Raw genomic sequence first — 17,355 nt, 5'->3', positions numbered from 1 at the left:
GGCTGCAGGCTGGTGTTAGGATAGCATCTCTGCCTGCGTAATTAAGTAGGAAGACCAGTCTGGGTAGGGCTCCAGGCAGTGGCAGAGGGGCAAAGGACCTATGTGACAAAACAGGAGGACAGCGTGTCTTCCAGGAACCAGGAATGCAGCCGCGGTCCATGCAGGTATGAGCAGTGGGGTGGTGGGGCTGGGTGGGGGGAATTCCGACAGACGATGATAAGGGAAAATTAAATAAATAATTATTTTTCTCTCTTCATCATCTGTCGAAATCCCCCCTCACCAGGCCCAACCACTCCACCGCTCTTACCGGCACGGGCCATGGCTGCAGGAATGTTACCATCTGGTAAAGAATTGTTCCAGAATGGTGCCTTCCGCTCCTTCAGGGATACTCATCAGTCTCAGGTTGTTCTGCCAGGATCTGCCTTCTGCACCATCTGCTCATTTCTCATGTTGGAGTTTCACGAAGTCAGCTTTCAGACAGCATAGTTCATCCTCAGCTGAGGAGACCTGGACCTCAACCTCCATCAGTCAATCTGTCACTTTCCAGAGGTCATGATGCAGGAGGGAAACCTCAGCCCCCACCCCGTCTTTTTGCCCCTTCGGGGCTTCCCTGAACTCATGAATGGCTTGCAGTATGGTCGATGATTACTGACCCCCACCCCCCATTGGGGTTGGTAACCCACCACTACCCTGTCCGGGAGTACGCCCTCAGATGAAACATGATTAACAAACCTGTCACTAGTCCCCTATGAGGACTTCGATGCACACACTCTCTTCACCATCTTGCACAGTGTGTATTGTATAGGGTCCCCCTAGTATCTATGTCTTTCCTCTTTGCCCATGCCAACTTGTGTAAGCCGTGGCTAGTGAGCAGGTGTCCGAAGTGCTAGAGTGGAAGGTGGGGCAAGCCGGGGGGGGGGGGGAGTGCCTTTTCACCTATCTGCCATTCAGGGTCTTAAGGAGTCGGGTAACAGGTCCTCCTCTCCCTTGGGATTACTGACTTTCTGGTCACTCTAGCTGGCACCTCTGATGTGCTTCTATTCCTTTCTGGCTTTGCGGCCCTGCTAGCTACAGGGACTCTCAACCCCATCCGGTCCAGAAGTTACCCCCTCTTGTGGGGGTTGCAAGTGTCAGAGCCAGTAGGACTCAACCAGTGTGCAGTCCCATGGCACAAACCGCTCCCCCCCAGCTCGGGGGGGCTTGAAAGGCCTGTGGCCTATCAGACCCACAGCCAGCAGCACCCCCTCTGCAATAAGGTCTGCACCAGTCTGTGCCACCTCTCCCAACAAGGTCTATGGGCCCAGGGCCAGCCTCAAGCCTTTGAATGTTCGGCAGGTGCTCCAGATCACTGTATCCCTCCACAGGCTTGACCAAGACCCAATGACCTACTACAGCTGCTTGTGCCCCTCCAAAAGAAGAGAGTTGATGCGGGATGTGTTGCACTTGTGGGGGAAGGCAGTGGCCTGAGCCACCCAGCACACACCTAGAGATCAGAGGCAGGCCCTGGGCATGGAGACTGTGTGAACGGAGACAGCTGAAGTGCAACCCCGTGTGGAGTGGCCCCCTGGGTGCTGGAGATCTGAGGATGTGCCCCCCCCGAGTCCAGTATTGTGGGAGCGACTGGTACATATGCTGTACACCGGTAGAAGCTTGGCACGGAGTGACATTGAGGGCCTAAGAGCCCCCCAGTTGACAGACTGAAGCCGCTTCTGCCCCTCTAATGGAAGGGAGGTAAAGTAGCGGGCTCCTGTGTCCGTGGTGCCAATCCACAGCCGGGCCTACCTTCCCCTGGTATGAGGCCTATGGTCTACATACCTCCATGTTGCAGTTCCCGAGGCAAGTGGTGTCTCAGATTCTCCCACCGGACACCTCCTCCCCACAGCTTTACTCCCCATGGCAGCTCCATAGGTCAGTTGAGGCTTAATGAGGTGGATATTGCATGTTGGATACGTCTATGCGGGGCCTCAGCAGGAGCTCTAAAGAAACTCAACTGCCATCTTCGGCGGTCTGCCCACACCCCCACCCTGAAATATTGGACCAACACTTAGATATATTTCAGGATTGCCCTGGCACATGGTATCAGCAAATTGGTATTTAAAAACATTACTTCTGGTGTACTTTAATTTATGGCACAGAAAGTTTGGGCTATTGACTGATGCTGGAAAAATTATGGGCAGTTTGTCCTGGCCATGTGTTTAAAACTGTATTGTAGCTTCTGGAATGGGATTTTCCATGGGCAGTGTTTCTAGTGGGGCACAATATGTCTAAAGCTCACTGCTTCTCCTTCAAAATAAATATTGCGATACTGTACAGCCAGTGTTTTCTATTAGACACACAGTCTCTTTATTTAATGAGAACATACTTAATTTGACCCTGTTGAGTGATGTAGCTCCTGCATGCAGTGGGAAAGCACAAAAACGTTTAATATTTATTAAGTTCCCCTTAAGATCTGCTTTTATATCCCTTACCTTTTTAGCCAGCATAATTTGGAAAAGGAGCTCTAAAGTATACCTTTTGGCCTCAAATTTAACAAGCATTGGCAAAGCCAATAGGCCTGCCTTTAATGTACTAACAAATGTCAACAGAGGCAGTCATAAATGCTGTTTGCATGCATTGTATGCACAAATGTTGTTTATTACATTAAAGCCTGTCCTACTGGCATTTCCATTGTTAGGAAAAAGTAGCAAAAAATATTGCGTTCTGTGTAGGAATAATATAGAAAAAAATAACAGAATAAGACAAAAAGCATAGTTACGTTTATTTTTCAGGTTTAGAATAATCCACTTACAGTTTAATCAAAGCACTTCCTGAAAGGCCGATGATACATCGCCAGCTGATTGCATGAGGTGATAGAGTAATACTCCTTTGGGCAGAGCCAAGACAAATTCCACTATAAGAATATTTTTTTTAATTGCCAAGAACAGGTCATCCAGACAGCTGTGCTGTAAAGCCAGATCTGAAAAGTAAGGTTTACCTTACCTAGATAGGCCATAATTACAAAATATAGTCATGCATTATTTGGCATATATTGTCCTTCACACTAAATCACTAATCTCCCAGACTTCCAATTGTTCTGAGGAGGTGAGAGATACAGTATACTATCCCCCTACTTATACACTTATCACAACGGGGTATCCTATACCCATATTCATTCAGTCACCATCTAGCTGAGCTCATTTTCAGAACCAACAACCCTGTGGTGTTTTTTGTATGAGCCTGACACACCCTATTGTTGCTACGCTTCATTATCGGGTCGCATCCTGGTCCTTATAAACCAGGATGGGCTCAACCTTTTTCCGGTGCGCAAACTGGATAGTAATCTCAACGGGGTCTACTAATGAGAATATAAGAATAAAAATACCCAAAGGCCATCCTAGTTTCCCTTTATTTTGGGTGCCTTTGGTGTTGTTAAAATCAAGATCTTTGGGTGCTTGCAGGGGATAAACTGTCCTTACATCCTAGTGTTTAGTCGACATGTTTCATGCCTCGTACTTAGGCCACTAACTGGCACATGCATCAACCAAAAATCAACTCGCAAAAATACCGAATCGCAAAAATCACCCGTTAGCGAGTGGCAAAAAACGATTCCCAATGCCTCAACAGAAATCGGGGAAAAAATAAAGAATCGCTAAATAATTCCCCGCTAAAATAAAGAATCGCTAAATAATTCCCCGCAAAAATAGATTCGCAAAAAGAAGCCCCGTCAAAATAAAGAATCGCAAAACAATAAATCGCAAATACCGAAATCCCTAATAGCGCCCGGCATGTGCCAATCGCAAATGACGATTCGCTAATGAATGCATCAAAAATCGCAAATACCGAAAATCCCAAAAATCGCAATTTTGCATGAGCAGATTAAGGGGAATCAGAACCAGGAGGTAAAGTTGCATTAAAAAAAAGATATTACCTAAAAAAATTCTAAAAGTGCCACAAATGCTAACAATCAGTAAGCCATACAAATAGGGCCAGGAGACCCTGTTACCTTGCACAAAATGGCAGCCCTCTACGTGCCTGCAAGGAGGATGCGAATCAGTGCAGCAGGACAGCGCAGGAGAAGGGTCCAGGAGAGAGTCTTCAGAGTGCGCATCACATTGCTTGGCCAAAATGGGGATGAGGTTCACGACAAGTATCGTATCAATCGTGCCATGATCATGCGCCTAATTGCAGACCTTGAACCACTACTGCAGCACCAGACACGTCGGACCAATGCTATTCCTGTGCACGTCCAGGTCCTATGCAGCCTGCACCTACTGGCCTCTGGAAGTTTTCAGGGGGTCATCACCGTTGCGGGAGGCGTATCACAAAGCGCACTATCACGCTTCTTCCACAAATTCATTGATGCCATGCTGACAATGATACATAACCACATCAGCATCCCCACAACCCCACAGCAGTTGGACCACACCAAACAGGCATTCTACCAGGTGGCCCAATTCCACCATGTCATAGGATGCATTGACTGCACGCATGGCCCCATCTGTCCACCCTCAGCCAATGAGTAAATTTTCCGTAACCGCAAGTCCTACCACTCCATCAACGTGCAGGTCGTGTGCGATGCAAAGCACATCATCACGGACCTAGTGGCACAATTTCCAGGGAGCACACACGACTCCTACATATTCCGACACAGTGGCATCCACAGGCGCCTACTCAATGGAGAATTTGGAGAGGAACTCCTGCTTGGTACGTACACATACCTCTTCATAAAATGAGCATCACACATGTATATTCATCACTGTCGCTAAGCCTTTGCTTCCATCCTGTAGGTGACAGTGCATACGCCCTGCGTGAATATATCCTCACCCCCTACATCAATCCAGCAACACCACAGGAGCAACGCTACTACGCAAGCCACATAAGCACCAGAAATGTGATAGAGAGGACATTTGGGATTATGAAGAGTCGCTTCTGAATCTTACATAAGACTGGTGGTGCCTTGCAATACAAACCAGACACCTGCTGCAGGATTGTAGCAGTATGTGCCATGCTGCACAACATCGCAACCAGAAGGGGGATACCCATAGAGGTGGACAGGAATGACGACTACCGGGATGACCAACCACCCGCACAACACCGACAGGCACACGTTCCTAACACAGCTGAGGGCCAAAGGAGGCGGACATACATCACGCAACATCATTTCTGACCCATGTAAGAATGAGCCATGACGATATCATTAGTGGTGCTACTGTTTAATGCACAGGAGCACTGATGTATGTGCGGTCACACATAAATGTGAATTACAGTTCCTCCACACAATGAGGACCAAAACATTCCCGTTGTAGTCACGGGTGTGCAATAGTACAATTGGACAGGGCCATGGTTACCCCACCAGGGTCAGGGATGCCGTACTGTATGACTAGTGGCGCTTGCCACGAACGCCCAGCCTCCTATCACCTGTCTCCTCTACCTCACCACGGCCTGTCCCTGTGGCTGTGGAGCAGCGCGAACTGCGCCTCCTGGTGCTGGTCCCCACCACGGATACGCTGCTGACACTTGAGGCAGCCTCACTGCCGTCCTCCCCTCCCAAGGTGCTGCCACTAAAAGTTCCGCTCTGCAAGTGTTCCACTGCAGTGGTCACCTGGCCTAAGGCCTTTGCCACGTCACCACAATAATGGCCGAGGTCCACCTGCAGTGACACGGAGCGTCGGGACAATACAGCAGTGCTGTTGTACAGCCTAGTGATGGCCTTGGTTGATGCAGTGGAACGGAGCAAGTTCTGTCTGTGCCTCCATCGCTCACTGTGATGCCCTGCTCTGATGGCACGGGTGAGTTCCTGGAGGTCCTCACTCAGTTTTCCATTTCCCTCTGCCACAACTGTGGTCATGTCCCGCACTGCGTCTGTCAGGGTACACATTTGCTTTGCAAGGCGTGACATGTGTAGGCTAATGGTCGCCATGTGTCTCCCCTGCAGGCGCTGGACACGCAGCATCTGTGCCTCGATGCCACCATACCATATGGGAAGCTTGCCTGGTCGGCTACATCAGAAGTACTGCGCAGGGACCTGCGCCGCTGCGTGAGTCGGCCACGTGCTGGTGGTGGTGCTGGCGGTGTGACAACTGTCGGACTTGGCCCAGATGGTATTGCAGGACTCGGGCAGGCATCCATCACCTGCATGGGGAGACTTGTGCCCTGCGTCTTGGCGGCTTGGTTGCAGTTGGCGCAGCAGGTGGTGGTGGTATAGTTGCTGGTGGAGGTGGGGATTGACCCTCCTGCGGAGTGTCGCCATCAGAATCAGCTGGTGTCTCCGAGATGATGAGGCGGCCGCTGTCATCTGAATCGCCAGGAGATGCATCTGTGTGTGAAACAGTGCATGGTTAGTTGGATTATGACTAAATCTGTTTGTAATTTTTCATACATGTCCTTCTATTAATTACATTATTTGAGTCTATGTTTTGCTTCTACTGCTGATCGGAATTATTTTTGCATTTATGACTATACTTGCACACCTGGCTGACATGAATACGACTCCCATGATGCACTACTGATATGAGGGAATGTGTGTGGTGCACCTCTGCCTGCGCACTGTGATCGAGCTGGGGGGATGGGAATGGGTATACGATATGCAGAGTATGGGCGCAGGCATGCATCTTACCTTGTTCAGTTGTGGCTGCGCCGGAGGTGTCCATCTGCGTGACTCCCACGACCGCCTCTGGCTCGATGGTCCCCTCGACTAGCTCCTCAAGGGCAGTGTTTGCAGGCACTGTGGATGGCCCCCCTCCTGTGCCAGCTGCCTCCCTGACCCTTTTTGCGATCCTCTCCTTGGCCCTCTTCCTGAGGTCGTACCACCTCTTCTTTAGTTCATCGATGCTGCGGGGCGTCACTCCCACGGCATTGACCCTCTCCCTGATGCGCAGCCATATGCGTCTTTTCTCCGCCTCTGGCATCTTGAGAGATAGCTTTCCGAACAGCCTATCATGCTTGCTGCTCACCCCCTCGATCAGGTGCTCCAGTTTTAAGAAATCGCTTTTTTTTACCGAATCTGTTGATGCATTCAGAAATGCGATTCCTTAATAACGATTCCTTATTTCTCGCTAATAAGGAATCGCTTTTCCAATTTTTGATGCATGTGCACCTAAGTGTCTGGGACTTTCATCTGGACTTTTGTAGACGCCCTGTAAAATTATTTGCGTTTCCTAGTGTTGTGTCCAGTTTTGTCAGAGTCTTGGTCGAACAATAGACAACATATAACAGACATGCAGGCCTACTTGCCTGAATTCTTTTTGCAGGCATATATAATAATGCCCTTAATGGTATTTACTAATATGCTATTGTGACAGGCGGGACACGCCGCTATAGTTAAACTCACTCCAAGGGTACAGTGCCACTGGCAGTCGCTATTCATTCACCACTGCGCCGGACACAGCAAAACTAGGAATTAGAAAGAAAAAACACCATTCTCTCAAGGAGTGCCAACTTAAGGTATTTCTAATGTTGGTGAATGAAAATGGAAGTCGGGAGGTTGCTGGGACTGCAATACAGCAGCACATCGGGATGTGCTATGGCTTTCCTCAACGAGCTTGTACATGCGCAATTGCTGGCCTGTGGCTGTCCTCCCTCCTAACCAAGGATTGGGCTCTGACCATCATTTAATTCTGCTTCAGAAGATTAACGCCCATTATGGATTGGCTGTCACTCCAAGCACTTGAGATTCGCATGGAAGGAACTCGATTTATAGCTTTCAAAGTACTTTTAAACAGGTTGATAAACCAACAAAAGACTTACTCCAAATCAGCAATTGACACCCAAAGATTTGACAGATAAAATTTGAGCTAAGGGAGAAGAGCTTGGAATAGTCATAGTTCTAGCTATTATTAAGTCAAGGATTTACCTAAAAACTTTAGCTACCAGCAACAGCAAACTGCTGGACTTGAAGTTCTAGGCGGTGATGCTATTCTGCAATTGAAAAAATGGTTCAAACATTTTTGCGTCTATGTGAGAAGTTGGCCTGATATATGATGTCACTAATCCTAGTGTACACCTTGTATCAGTCCAAACAACCCTTATGTTGATTGGTTGTAAAGTCAACCTTATAGACCAGCTATCCTAGTGGTAGCATGGACAAGAGCAGTCTTAGGCTAAACTCTGAATGGCATGTGAAGCCAGCTGTTATACCATATGTAATCCCTTGAATACCAAATGAAAGGACACCACAACAGGTATATATAAAAATAGAATGTATTTATTCTAGTCAAACCCTCAGCACTCTTTATGAGATTCGAGGTAAGTACAACACAGTCTTATTTAAGCATACATTAAGTCACACAGGTAAGTAATACAGTTAGGCCCTAGGGGCCATGCAAACCATATACTAAGTAAGTGGCATAAGAACCACTGTCACGAACACAGGATAGGCCTAGGCCTAGGGAATCGCTGGGGCTACACTATACTACCAAAGGTTAGGAAGTGGGAGGCCCACGGGATTCAGGTGCAGAGTGGAAACACTCACGCGTAATGCGTAAAAGTCGATAGAATTACTAGCAGTTAGAAATTAACAGTTTTAGGACACTTCTGGTATAGCTAGAAAGTCGAGACTCGTAAACTAGACCCTAGGATAGTCAATACCCTTGTGAGCACCGAAGTACTCAAGTTACCTAGCCCACGGGCTGCGGGTGCATAGGTGTGAACTTGCGTAGGGTTTCGTCGTTGACTTCTATGGATGCCTGAAGGAAAGTTGCTGACAGGCAGTCAGTGAAGAGTGTCCGGTGGATCCCAAGGTGGGGATCAAGAAGGAAGGAACCTGCAAGCAGAAGGGACAGAGTCTAGGTCACCAGCCAGGAGCTGGGAAGGTACCAGGAAGGAACCAGGCGATGTCGTGAAGATGCAGGTGAAGAGGTGAAGCTTGTCGCAGCAGCCACGGGTACCAGGAGACGTCGAGGATGACCAGGACCAGGAGGTGAGCTGTCCCACGAAGGCTCTTGCTGTCGGCAGCGTCGAAGTCGAGTCAGGACCCAACAAGCCTTGGCAAGCGGAACCCACGCAGGATGGAGGCCTTGCTTCTGGTGCAGACCAGGAAGGTCTGGGGTGCTTCTCTTTCACAGAGGAGCGGGTGCCAGTCTGGAGGAGCCGGACCAGCAAGGTGAAATCAAAGGTTCGTCGTCGCAGAGGTCACTAGCCAACGGGCCAGCAACCGGACAACCCGTCGAGCAACTCAGGTGCAGAAGGGCCCCACGCAGAACACGTGAAGTGTGGGGAGCTGATCTTCGTTGCAGATGGTGCTCGGGATTGGGGCTTCTCAATTCCCCAAGCACAGCCTCGAGGGAGCCTCGGAAGTCGCGCTAGTCAGTTACTTGCCACTTTTCCCAAGTCGCCGGTCCCACGTCCCTCGTCGCCTCCACGGGTCTCAGCTTCGCTGGAGATGTGGATCTGGGACAGAGGTGTCTGGAAGTTTCGGCGCTGGTCAGTCTCTGCAGTCGTCCCTCGTAGGATCAGTCGCAAAGCAAGCAGCGGTCGCTGGATGGTGCCTGGTTGCCCAGGGTGGTCACTCCTCGGCCACAAGGGAGATTTCTTCAGTCTTCTTCCTGAGGTCGAATGTCGAAGGCCCAGAGTTTCTGTTCAAGTTGCAGATTCAGGTTAATCTAATTTAGCAGGGCTCAGCTAGCTACTGATATACTGGGCTAGTGGGCTGGGCTACCTGCAAGGTCCCTCCTATGGGTGGGACCAGGAAGGGGAGTGGCTACACCCCCTTCCCTTTGTCCAGTTTCGCGCCAGAGCTGGGGCTGGAGTGCCCCAGCGCCGGTTTGAACTGGACTATGCATGGGACACCTTGTGTGCCCCAGGCAGTGTCTAGTTTCTTTCATCCCTCCCTGCCCCAATACACTAACTCCTGTCTGGGGTGGTGCTCGCACCTCCCAAGGCAGGAAACCTATTGTCCAAGCCTCCCTCGCTGGAAGAACTCCCAGCAGCAGGAGGTCAGACTTGTGTCTGTGGCAGCAGCATCCATTTTGTGATGCTGGGGCTCTGGTTAACTTTAACCGGGTAAGTAGGTTTCAACATGTCTTCTCCCTCTAGAAGGGAGGAATAATATCCTCATTGCCAGAAATGGTATGGGGGTATTATTCCAAAGTGTTAGACACCTTACACGACATGTTTCGATAAAGCCAAACCATAGTTACCATAACCGTTTAAGATTATAAGGGACTTTAAGAGTATATGGTAGGCTATATCATAGAACAGCTATAAGGACATGGTTCCGAAAGCTGCAGACAGGCTCAGCTCATGCTAGAGCACCATCTCACATGTTACCAAGCACTCTGCCTCCAGGATTGTTAAGGCCTGCCATAGGAGTGGCTGATAGGTACACATGTGTCTATATATAAGGTAGGTATAGGAATACTACACCTAAGCAAGGGGTGATTACACAACCTTGCCCCAGCTGAGTGATCAGCCAGTTGTGTCATAATGGAAGGCCTACCAGGGGCGGCATAATACATGCTGCAGCCCCTGGTAGGCCTAGGGTACACCTATGCCCTGGGTACCTAAGGTACACTGTACAGGGGCCAATAAGGTGATCCTATCCAATTGGGTTATGCACCTAAAGTACATAGTATCAGTTTAGAGAGAGATCAGCTGGGCTGTGGGTCTGATTAGCAGGCCCACAGCCACATTTAAGTCGAAAACCAGTGAAGCAAAAGCAAAAAGTGGGGGTTAACATAGAAAGCAGACCCTACTCTCCTACAGTCTAAACCAATGATAAACTGATTGGTGTATATTTTACAACTTGACTTAGTAGAAAAGGGTATCTGATATGTTAATATTTGGTTGAACACTGAAATCCGGATGTTTCAATCAAAGCCTTTCATGAATCTAGAGGTCTGCCTTTGAACGGAGAAGTATATGCAACGGAACTTAAAGTTGGAAGACAGAACCAATGAGGGAATGGATGATTTTGGTCCTGATAAAGAGGGTGGACCTCTTGGTGTGTCACAGTTTGATGATCCTGCGCAGTGCTTTAAATGGGAAAAAATAAAAGCAGGTATTCTTTAAAATAGAGGTGTGGCAAGTGGGCGGGGCTAAGGGCAAGTTATGATCATGCATAATGACTTCTATACCAGTTGCCGCACATATCAAAACACACAAGAAATGCGTTTATGTCAATAAAACAGATTAACTCATTACACATAATGAAAGTCATGATGGCACTTTAACTCGAATGGTCGCTGCGCACCTGTTTGACAGTGCAGGGTCTGTCTAGAGACCATGTCCTGTTAATCACAGCGTGACACAAGCCCTCTCAAACCCGTGCAGTTTGGAGACATTCAAATGGGCGCTGCTGGAATCTTCACCAGCAATTCTGCAAAAGGCTGCTTCACGGATCGGTTAATTACATGCTCCTCGGAAGCAGAGCGGAATCTGGCCTGCACTGGAGGAGAAACCTAACATGCACCTGCCGTACCATGGATCAGGGTACCGGTACTCTCCCTGGCTACAGAGAAGTGCCGGTACTGACAGCAAAATAATTCGGAAGTGCCTGTACTCAGTACAGGTGAGTACCGGCCCATTTAAAGCACTGATCCTGTGTGAGCTGAATGGAGTGAGAGAGCCTTTTGTGGTGGACAACCATGGGATCATTTCCATTGGCAGTGAGATCCTAGTCATGGAGATGCATTAAACCCTTTTCAGGATGGGCAAGCCCAGTATGGTTTAAATGAGATGTTTATGGTAAGATATGAATTCTTTTTTGGCCAGATCATAGAAAACAAACTGTTCATGGACGTTTGACTAATGATGGTGACCAAGCACCGAAGCAGAATTCTGTGGAGGAAGAATTTCATAGGCCTGGATAAAGACCAGGACCATTTCCTGATGAATAATATAATCTCAAAATGTATAACTGCCAACATTTTCCCAGGAACCTCATGGCAGCTTGTCCTTTGAAGAGCTAAAAGTCTAAAACTCTTTGAACGAGAAAACATGCAGCTCCCTCTATCCAAAAGCAATTCTGCTCCGCTTCATGGAAGCAAGAGCATTTTTACTGCTCTTGCTTCCATGAAGTGGACCAGAGTTTGCTATGGCTTCTCCGGCCAAGCCAAAGCAAACAGCAATGTCCCGGGGGTGGGCACCCCAGGATATTGCTAGAGCCGGCCCTGGGGGGTGGCGGTCCCCAGGGCCATGGAGGGCTTCTGGAGGTGGCCTGCGCGGTCCCCCTCTGATCTTTAATATAGCCCCGGGGAGGTGTTGGTCCCCGGAGCAGTGGGGGGGGGGGGTGGTGCGTGGCCCCCTGCATTTAATTATATTAGCCCCAGGGAGGTGGTGGACCCCAGAGCTGCGTGGGGGGCCGGAGCCCCTCCACATATTTATTTAAAAATAGCCCCGGGAGATGGTTGTCCCCGGGGCAGCGGGTGCCCCCCTGCGATTCAATCAATTAGACCTGTGCAGGTAGCGGTCCCCGGACTGGGAGTCCGCAATGGCCTCATGTCATTACTTAATTTGTGCCCCTAGGAGGTGGGGTTCCCCGGGGCTGCGTGGGGGGGCCGGAGCCTCCCCACGCATTATCTTAAATATAGCCCTGGGGAGGTGGCGGTTCCTGGGGCTGCGGGGGTGCTTGGCCCCCCTTCAGTAAATTAGCCCTGGGGAGGTGTCAAGTCCTCGGGGCTGTGTGTGGGGGCTGGAGTTCCCCCTACGAATTATGTTTTAACAGAACTCCAGGGAGGTGGCTGTCCCTGGGGCAGCCCCCCCCCGCATTTGTGATTCAACCCCCGGTAGGTGCAGGCTGCGGGGCCTCCCATCATTATTATTTATTGCCCCCAGGACCTGGCCCACCGGGGGCTTAATTAAACCAAGCACGGCAACCCACGCTTTGTTTTTTTAAAAATTTTGGCGGAATTTGCGGATCCAACCCGATTCCTGCCTAAAAAAAAAATGTTATGCTTTTTTTGGGCCCTGGGGGTCCCTGTGGGATCCCCAGAATGGGCCGAGGGGGTCAGGGTGTTTCTACCCTGCCCCCTTTACTTTTTTTTAAACATTTTTTCTTGTAACTCGGATCAACCGAGTCTCAAGATTGCTGCCAACATTTCCTGGTTCGTAGTGTTGGCAGCCAATCAGATCTCCGGCTTGAGATCGGGAGGGGTCGTAGATCCACCGCGGCCACAGTTGTATATCTGAGAAATCTTTAAATTTCTCAGAAACTACTGAACAGATTTACACCATTTAACAAAAAGAGTGCTTTCTGGACCAAGAGCTACGTTTTGCCAAATGTGGTGTAATTCCGTTCAGCACTTGGGGCTGCAGCCGTTTCTAAAGATTCCTATGGAAATTAACATGGAGAAAAAGCGTTTTGGGACCCCCTCTTTTTCTCTGCCCCTGCTTGATGGATCACCCCGAAATTTTCAAGACAGGTGCTGAAGTGAGCATCAAATTAGTTTTTAAAATTTCGCTGATTATATATATATATATATATATATATATCGCTAAACCCATCATAAAAGGTTGGGCTCCCTATGCAAAACAGGGATGATATGTGAAATTTCTCTGGCCTACTGTGTTCCCTAGCCCTGGCCAGACCTAGCTACCACTAATCCACTTAAAGCCAGGGAGCACCTTCCTTAAGTACTCTCTCCCCTCGAATGACACCCACACACCTCCCTCTTCTCCTCACAAGAGGCATCTGTTTCCCAACAACCAGGTACTTTTCTCTCTTCCCACCTACTACGTTGGGCTCTCCTCACACCCAGCACCTCTCCTCCGCTCACAGTGGCACCTCGCAAACCTCTTGTGGGCTCACATCAAGGACCATCTCCCTTCTTCTCTCAACCACACTTTGACTGACAACTAGACTGCAGCTAACTCCTCCAATTAGATTCAGGTGCATGCCCCTGTAGTGTTGTGGGCCCTGGGCCCACATGCTACTAAACATGGACACGGACACAACGTAGGGTACTGGAACTGAACCAGGGCACGTGCGCCCGGCCCCTTTTATTAACCGGGTCACCTGACCGGTGATGCTTGTGATGGGTGGATGTACAGTGTGGTTGGAACACTAGAACGTGTCCAGCCGGACACTACATCCCTCCCAAACTTTAATGAAAAGAAACAACCAAAAGTCCAACTTGTAAGAAAACAAATTAACAATACACAGCACCAAATAAGTCTCTTCAGGCCATCAGCCAGGCAGCGCTGGAGCTTTGTCAGGATGCTTTAGTCTGTCTTGGTGATGTATTTCAGTCCGGCCTGGTCTCGCAGTGTTGGAGTCTATTTACAAAGTATCGCTGCATCTGGGGCGGTGGTGGGGTCCACTCTGGAGATCTAGCAGGTTCTGAGGTTCCGGTGGACTGCAGACCTACAGCTGTAGGGGATGATCTCGGTATATGAGGCCTTCCCTTGGAGGTGACGTGCTTGATGGTCTTTCTAGCTCCTGACAGCCGAGCAACTTCAGACTTTCCTCTCTTGCCTGGACTCCTCTCTCACTGGAGCCTCCTGGAGGGACTTTCTGCCGGGCTGCCATGGGACCATGTGGGCGTCGTGTAGGCCGAGCGAAGGCATTGCTGAGGAACTGTCAACAGGACCACAGCCAAGTTGCCGCAGAGGGTGGTGCCTCGGTCTAGATGTTCTCGCTGTCAGGACTCAGCTTCTGTGCCTTACTCTGATGATCTTTGGGTGACCAGTCTTCAACTGTGATCTCCATGCTTCCCATGCCTGTCGTGGATCTGCTGCAGATGCATCTCTCCTATTCGGATTCCCCTCTCACAAGAACTCCGTCGAGGCCCTTGCCCCTGGATTACCACGTGACCGCAGGGGCCATGCGGGCCTTTTGGAGGTGAGGGGTCACTGCAGAAACTCCCAACAGGGCCACGGCCAAGCCTCGTGTAACCCTAAGGGTGGATATTCCAATGGTCAGGTATGCTCTACTTCGGCAAGCTTCAGGTTGATGGGGCACACAGAAGGTTCCTGGGTGGCTAGCCTCGTTGAACTCCGGTTATCTGGAGTGTTGGGATGCACTCTGGTGGTGCGATGCTCCTTTGACGTCCTTGGTGATGATGCACCTGGATGACGATGACGAACACAGTTATATTCCTTCAGTTGGGCAACAGGCGGCGATCTCTTGCCTTGGGTGACCTTGTGGAGTGAGGAGGACTGGAGAGACTTCGTGGCCACTTGCAGTTATCTTCCAGCAGGTGCACTTGCTAGGTGTGGTGCTATCGATACCAAGCAGCCAGTGACAGGTGAGAGGACGGTCGAACTCGAAGCATGGGACCTGGACGCAGATCGCACTTGCTAGCGGCCTACGGTTGGTCCTCCCACAAAGCTGTCTCCAGTGATGTCTAAGCACCCCGGTGGCTGGCTTGTGCTGATGAGCACCTTCTCCAGTGCTGGCACGAGTCCCCTGTCCTGTTGCTCTTCTCCGCTCCATCTTGCACGCCTGTGGTGGTTGTCTGCCCTATGGCGTTGTGCCACTGTTCTTTCTTCCTTTGCGGAGTCGCGTCCTGCCCTCTCTTTTCCTTTTACTGACCAGGTCCTCACTTGGATGTGGCATCCTGCCACATGTCTCATGTTTGTGCCACATGGACATCTCGCTGGTCACGTCCAGTTCTTGGGACGGTCTTCACTTTTCTGAGACTTGTCGCAGGTCTGTCTTGTCAGTAGGACTTGCTTCTTCCTCTTGGGGACCTTTCATGGACAACATCCTTCCCTCCTGGATTTTGCTGTGCTCCTCTTCTCTCCACTCAAGAGCGTTGTCATTGCTCCTCGAGGCTGTGCCGTCGTGGCACTTGATCCTGCCTCCATTCGGGCATGCTTGGCAGAGTTGGTCACTTCGAGTGACGTGCTCCATGCTGGCGGTGTGACTGTGGTGTCCGGCCACATGTCACCTGACATTGGGCCGTACTTTGTGGTTGCGGCTTGCCATGTGGGGTGTGCGACTCTCCTCTTGTCTGTCTTGGATCACTGGCAACTCCATCTTGAGGCAGTGTGAGGGAAGACACTGTGCTGCCTTTTGGCCCACTGCCGGGCTCTGCTGGTGCGGTTGAGACGTGGAGAATATCCTTGCTTGCTTTAGCATTTCTTCTCTTCGGAGAGGTCTCTCTCTCCTGGGCTGCTGCCCACACTGTCAGGTTTGATGGTGCAGCCCTCTGCGCGCCTGTGACTTTGCGCTTGTGGTTCTCAATCATGGGTGCTCTCGGCTGGCGCTTGACTTGCCCTTTTTCTAGCTTCTGGTGCTGTGCACTTATCACTGGGGCATGCGGCGCACTCTTCTCGCTTGCGAAGGTGTCCGTTCACCACTGGGGGCAAGTGGCACAATTTCCCCACTGGTGGTGGCATCAGGAAGCCACTGGGGTTTGCGCGCTCTGCACCCGTCTTTCTTGTGCTTTAGGTGGGGATAGATACCTTGAGACTTTGCTGTCTGTGAGTGTGTCCCTGCTCTTCTCACTTGCAGGGGGGGCAGGAGGCCGCTCTCTAGGGCATTCATCTCTGAGGGCACGCCTCGCTGGGCCGTGTGCAGTCCGTCTCAGTAGTTGGGCTTGAGCAGGCAGTCTTCCTTATAGTGGCGGTGTGTACTCTGGGACCTGGTGACTGTTGTTGCTGGCTGATTAGCAGGGCCTAGCGCATGTAACAGTCTCTTCTTTGATTGGGGCACCTCTCTGGCAGCATGTGGTGGCAATCGACACACACCATGGGGAATGCATTACTTTCCTCCCTGTTTTGGGAGAAAGTCAACCAGTTTGTCCTCTTCTGCTCAAAACCACTCGAGGCATGCAGTGGTCAGTGTGTTGCTGCCTGATCAACTGGTCCCTGCAGTGCTCCAGGAGCCACTGTGTTGCTTGCCTGCAGTGAGGTCACAGGGTCTAGCATACTCTCTGGTGAACAGGGTATGGTTGTACAAATCAGTGTTCAAAATGTGGCCATTTATTTGCAGACTTGTGCTGTGCTCTGGTACCGCTGATCTGTAGGTGGCACTGCTTGTCCCTTTTCCGATGCGTTGCCTCTTGAAGGCCACCAGGTGGTGCAGTGGGCGTTTTCAGAGAGTCCTGGCAGCTTCATCACTCTGAGGTTCACTTAGCATTACGAGAGGCATGACACCTCTCCTCGTGTTGTGGACTAGCTCGCCCATATTGCCAGATTTCCTCAGGTAACACGCAGTGCACAGCCTGCAGGCACAGCGGAGGATGCAGGAACTGTAGGTCATTCTGCCCATGCGGGCGCCACTGCTCGGGTACAGGTCCTGGTGCGGCACTGCATTTGGCCCCTAGATGGTGCAAATGCTCTTCATACAACAGCCTTCCTCATGCTGCATGCTGCGCCGCCCCGCGGGCGTTTGTGGAGGTGGGCGTGGCAGCACTTTGTGTAGAGGTATCTGCTGGTGGCAAGGTAGGTACTCCCTTTTCTTGATGTTGTAGGCAGACGTGGGCAGCCTGCTGG

Source organism: Triturus cristatus, chromosome 11, assembly GCF_964204655.1.
Source record: "Triturus cristatus chromosome 11, aTriCri1.1, whole genome shotgun sequence".
In the NCBI taxonomy this organism is placed as follows: domain Eukaryota; kingdom Metazoa; phylum Chordata; class Amphibia; order Caudata; family Salamandridae; genus Triturus; species Triturus cristatus.
Note: the sequence above shows the minus strand (reverse complement) of the source record.